The sequence below is a fragment of the Acinonyx jubatus genome, chromosome B3 (genome assembly GCF_027475565.1).
Source record: "Acinonyx jubatus isolate Ajub_Pintada_27869175 chromosome B3, VMU_Ajub_asm_v1.0, whole genome shotgun sequence".
Taxonomy (NCBI): Eukaryota; Metazoa; Chordata; class Mammalia; order Carnivora; family Felidae; genus Acinonyx; species Acinonyx jubatus.
This window is the reverse complement of record NC_069386.1, coordinates 9,484,108-9,489,959: the sequence shown is the minus strand read 5'-3', so window position 1 is coordinate 9,489,959 and position 5,852 is coordinate 9,484,108.

Genomic DNA, 5,852 nt, shown 5'->3' with positions numbered 1-5,852 from the left:
ATTTCTGTGGTTGCTTTTAGTAAAACTAAGGTCATGTTCTATATAGACAGCTGTAGCCTACCTGCCTCATTTCCCATGAACGTCAGGTGCTTAATATTCTACTTTACAGATACATCGTTTGGGGAACTTAGGTATTTCCAAATTTTTGCTTTTATGAGTAACATGCAGCACTATTTGATAACATCCACCTTTCTTTGCATTTCAAAGTAATACAAGTTTATTGGACATAAATGTTAATCAACCTAACTTTTTTATTAGCATCTGTAAGACCCCAGAGGGGAAGAAGCTGAGACAGCAAATTTGATACAGCTTCCGGAACTGTTTTTTGGTTTTGCACTCACACTTATGGGGGGATGGCTAGTCCCCCCGTCCCAGGGTAAACATGATTTACAGGCTGGCCCTCCCCTCGAGAACATCCTTCTGAGTGTCTGGAACGCACACAGCCCTCTGTGCTTGTCCCCAGAGAGCCCTGGGTCCTGCATCAATCCAAACCTGCTCTCCACCCTGCCGCCTTCACGGCCAGACACCTCCCGCCCCCACACAGGCTACTCTCCGGGTCCGCTTTGGTAAAGTCTCCCAGGAGGCTGATGAGATGGGTCCACAAAAGGAGAGGGGTCCTCCTACTATACCCTCTGCTTCAACTACTTTCTCCGTGACCCAAGTCTTAGAGGTATTTTCTGTTGTCCTGTGTACTTTCCCCTCGGGGGTGGCTTTGAGGCTCATGGCCCAGGCTCAGACCCCCAGGAAATCCCAGCTTGCTCCAGAAGCAAGGCTGGACCTGGCATCCTTTTGTGTTTAGGGTAGCTGTTATAGGTAACGAGAACCAACGGGAACACTACTTTGCCTTTCTCTTGCTAGTCTGCATTTCCCGATGCATCCAGTGACACGCACACACATACCCACGATTGGATGTGTCTCCGAATTCCACTCGTAACTTTGCCTTTAGTAGCTGGGGGCCACATGCCTGCAGGTCCACTCCCAGGGTGACCACGTGGCCACCCAGGAGTGCCTTCTTTTCTCTTCCCAAACCACTGCTTCTGGGAGCCAGGGCCCAGCTAGCAAATCCCATTTCTCTGACACCATCTGAATGGTTCAAAGACTGATTCCAAAGGGCATGCGTGTTTGGGGGCGGGGTTCTCCACACCAAAACACCAGTGACGCTCAGACACAAGGTCAGTGTTGGAGCATTGAACTCAATCCTGACACTCTCTACCTGGAGACAGCATCCGATTCCACGGGTTAAGGGCTCAGTCTCACAAGTCTGTCCCCGACATCCAAAGGGATGCCAGTCACAAGCCCAAGTGTCACCTGTGCTCCTGACCGGCTGGCTATGAATCAGATTGCCACAACCCCCTCCTTCGGTTCAGTTAATTTACTACAGCGACTCACAGAACTCAGAGACGCATTTTACTCCCTTGATCACTGGCTCATTATAAAAGGATATAATGCAGCAACCAGCCAGTTGGAAGAGATGCATGGGGCAAAAACTGGGGCCTCTCTAGGGCCGCCACTCTCCCCAAACCTTCATGTGTTCACTGGCTGGCAAGCCTGAGAACCCTGTCTCTTAGGTTTTTAAGGAGGCTTCATTACATAGGCATGACTGATTCAGCCGGTGACCACTGGCACTTTGCACCTCCAGCCCCAGCCTGTCTCTGGAGGTCATGGGTGGCTTTGGAAGTCCCAGCTCTAAACACGTGGCTGGAGCCCCTGGCCACCAGCCCTCACCCTTAAGGGCTTTCCAAAAGTCACCTCATCACCATAACAAAGGACACCTTTATCAGTCTCCACACCAGAATCCCAAGTGTGGGAATCTGTGAGACCAAATACATATTTCTTATAATAAATCACAATGTCACCATGCATAAATTAGCCTTTATCACATCTTAAAACTTTTGTGCTTTAAAACATACCATCAAGAAAGTAAAAAGCCTACAAACAGGGAGAAAATATTTGTAAACCATTTATTTGATAAAGGAGTTGTACAAGAATATATAAAGAACACTCACTCATGACTTGATAAAATTTTAAAAATGGGCAAAGCATCTGAAGACATTTCTCCAAAGAAAATATATGAATGGCCAATAAGCACTTGATACAATGTTTACATCATTAGCTGTCAGAGAAGGCAAATCAAAGCCTTCCCCACCCGCCCCTCCCCCACCCAGCAATGAGATAGAATTCGTATTCCCTGAGGGGCTATACATTTAAAAAGATTATAACAGGGGCTCCTGGGTGGCTCAGTCTGTTAAGTGCCTGACCTTGGTTTCTGCTCAGGTCAGGATCTCATGGTTCCTGAAATGGAGCCCTGGGGGCAGGCTTCATGCTGACAGCACAGAGACTGCTTGGAATTCTCTCTCCCTGTCTTTCTGCCCCTCCCCCCAACCTCTCTCTCAAAAATAAATTAAAAAAAAAAAAGATCATAACAAATGTTGGTGAAGATAAAGAGAAATTAGACCCCCATACACAGCTCATGGAAACACACGATGGTGCAGCTGCTTTGGGAAGCATTCGGACACCTCCTCAAATACTTAACCATCAGAACCGATACAACATGGATGAACCTTGAACACAAAGTCAAAGACGCCAGTCACAAAGGAAGCGCATATGGTCTAGTCCACATATACGAAATGTCCAGAATAGGCAAATGCATAGACAGGAGATAGATGGGTCACTGTGGAGCCAGGGCGCAGGGGTGCTGGCTCCGGGGCTCCCCAAAACACCATGTTTGGCCACATGCTGCTGACAGAATTCAAAGGCAGATAAATGAGCAGTGGCAAAACGGGAAAGGATTTTATTTCAGGGAGGCCAACACCAGGAAGACAGTGGACTAGTGTCTCAAAGACTGTCCCCTAAGTGCTGAAGATACTTCCAGGTTGAAATGTTTTTTTGTTTTTTTAATGTTTATTTATGTTTTTGAGGTGGGAGGCAGAGAGAGGGAGACACAGAATCCAAAGCTCTAGGGGCGCCTGAGTGGCTCAGTCAGTTAAGCATCCGACTTTGGCTCAGGTCATGATCTCACGGTCTGTGAGTTCGAGCCCCACGTTAGGCTCTGTGCTGACAACTCAGAGACTGGAGCCTGCTTCAGATTCTGTCTCCCTCACTCTCTGACCCTCCCCCGTTCATGCTCTGTCTCTCTCTATCTCAAAAATAAATAAACATTAAAAAAAAAAAAATTCAAAGCTCCAGGCTCTGAGCTGTCAGCACAGAGCCCAATGCGGGGCTCAAACCCAGAAACTGAGTGCAAGATAATGACCTGAGCTGCTGAAGTCAGACACTTAACTGATTGAGCCACCCAGGTGCCCCACTTCCAGGTTTATATAAGAATGTGACACAAGGTCGGCAAGAACATGCAGGTGGACAGTAAAGGGCTGGTCTGTCCCTGTCTTGGGGTCAGCCACACAGCTGACAGTTCTTATTGCTTGCGGGGGAGTTTCTGTCCCTATCACACAATGCTTTGCCCACAGGGCCTGGGTTGAGACCAGCTGGAGGGAATTTAAGCAGAAAGTACAGATGGACTTGGAATCCTCTTTAAAGAACTCAGGGCTGGGGCACCTGTAGGCCATGGGGAGCGGCTGTTAATGGGTATGGGGTTTCTTTGGAGGAGAATGAAAAGATTCTAAAATAGACTGTGGTGCTGCACGCATGACTGTGAACCTACCAAAAACCACTGAATTATACCCTTATGTGGGTGAATTGTAAGTATGTGTGAATTGTAAGTATGTGAGTTCTAGCTCAATAAAGCTGTTCTGTATATTAACCATGTGGCGAGGAAGCTTTCTTGGGTGATGGCTATATCACCACAGTGACTGTGACATTTCATGGGTGTATACATACATCAAAAAATTTTTTTAATGTTTATTTTTGAGAGAGAGAGAGAGAGAGAGAGCGGAGGAGGGGCAGAGAAAGAGGGAGGCACAGAATCTGAAGCAGGCTCCAGGCTCTGAGCTGTCAGCACAGAGCCCAACACAGGGCTCGAACTCATGAACCATGAGATCATGACCTAAGCCGAAGTCGGACGCTTAACCGACTGAGTCACCCAGGCGCCCCCATACATCAAACTGTTTAAAACTGTATGGTCAATTAAGCTTCACTGAAGCAGGAAAGAATATGAAATGGGAAAAAGTCTTTTCAACAAATGGTTCTGAGAAAACTGGGCAGCGACATGCAAAAGAATGAACCTGGACCACTTTCTTACACCATACGCAAAAATAAACTCAAAATGGATTAAAGACCTAAAACGTGAGATGTGAAACCATAAAAATCCTTGAAGAGAACACAGGCTGTAATCTCCCCAGACGGGCAACCGAAACAACTTTTTTCTAGATATGTCTCCTGAGGCAAGAGAGACAAAAGCAAAACCCAACTATTGGGATTTCATCAAGATAAAAAGCTTCTGGGGGTGCCTGGGTGGCTCAGTCGGTTAACTGTCCGACATTGGCTCAGGTCATGATTTCGTGGTCCGGGAGTTCAAGCCCCACATGGGACTCTGTGCTGACAGCTCAGAGCCTGGAGCCTGCTTTGGATTCTATGTCTCCCTCTCTTTCTACCCCTTCCCTGCTTGTGCTCTCTCTGTCTCCCTCTCAAAAATAAACATTAAAAAAAAAAAAAAAAGATAAAAAGCTTCTGCACAGCAAAGGAAACAACAAAACTAAAAGGCGACCAATGGAATGGGAGAGGATATTTGCAAATGACCTATCAGATAAAATCTATAAAGAACTTACACAACACCCCAAAAAAACAGCCCAATTAAAAAATGTGCAAAAGGAATGACCCAACATTTCTCCAAAGAAGACCAACAAACATGTGAAAAAATGCTCAGTATCACTCAGCATCAGGGAAATGCAAATCAAAACCAGGAGAGAGCACCTCATGCCTGTCAGTCAGAATGGCTACAATAAAAACACACAAGAAACAGCAGGTGTTGGCGAGGATGTGGAGAAAAAGGGACGCTCTTGCACTGTCGGTGGGAATGCACTGTGGAAATCAGTATGGAGGCTCCTCAGAAAATTAAAAACATAAGTACCCTACGATCCTGTAATAGCACTATTGGGTATTTACCAAATAAACAAACAAATAAGTAAAACACTAATTCAAAGGGATATCCGCACCCCTATGTTTATTGCATATTGCATTATTTACAACAGCCAAACTAAGGAAGCAGCCCAAGTGTCCATTGAGAGATGAATGGATAAGGAAAATGTGGTACAGGGGCTCCTGGCTGGCTCAGTCAGTTGAGCATGTGACTCATGATCTCAGGGTTATGAGTTTGAGCCCCACATTGGGGGGGAGAGTTCACTCAAAGAAATTAAAGAGGGCGGGGCAAACCAAGAAACAGACTCTCACTATAGAGAACACACTGCTAGTTACCAGAGGGGAGGTGGGTCGGGAAATGGGTCTAATGGAATGGAGATTAAGGAGGGCACTTATTGTGATGAAAAAAATGTATAAAACTGTACAATTTATGTACTTTTGTAAACCAAGGAAATTCAAGGATTTTTTTTGTTTGTTTATTTATTTATTTTAGAGAGGCAGAGGGCAAGAGCAGGAGGGGAAGAAAGACGGAGGGAGAGAGAAAGGATCCTAAGCAGGCTCCACACTATCAGCACAGAGCCCAATGAGGGGCTTGAACTCACGAACAATGAGATAATGACCTGAGCCGAAACCAAGAGTCAGATGCTTAACTGACTGGGCCACACAGGCGCCCCTAAAACTGTACAATTAAAAAAAAATTTTTTTAACGTTTTTTTTAAAAAAATTTTTTTTTAACGTTTATTTATTTTTGAGACAGGGAGAGACAGAGCATGAACAGGGGAGGGTCAGAGAGAGGGAGACACAGAATCCAAAGTGGGCTC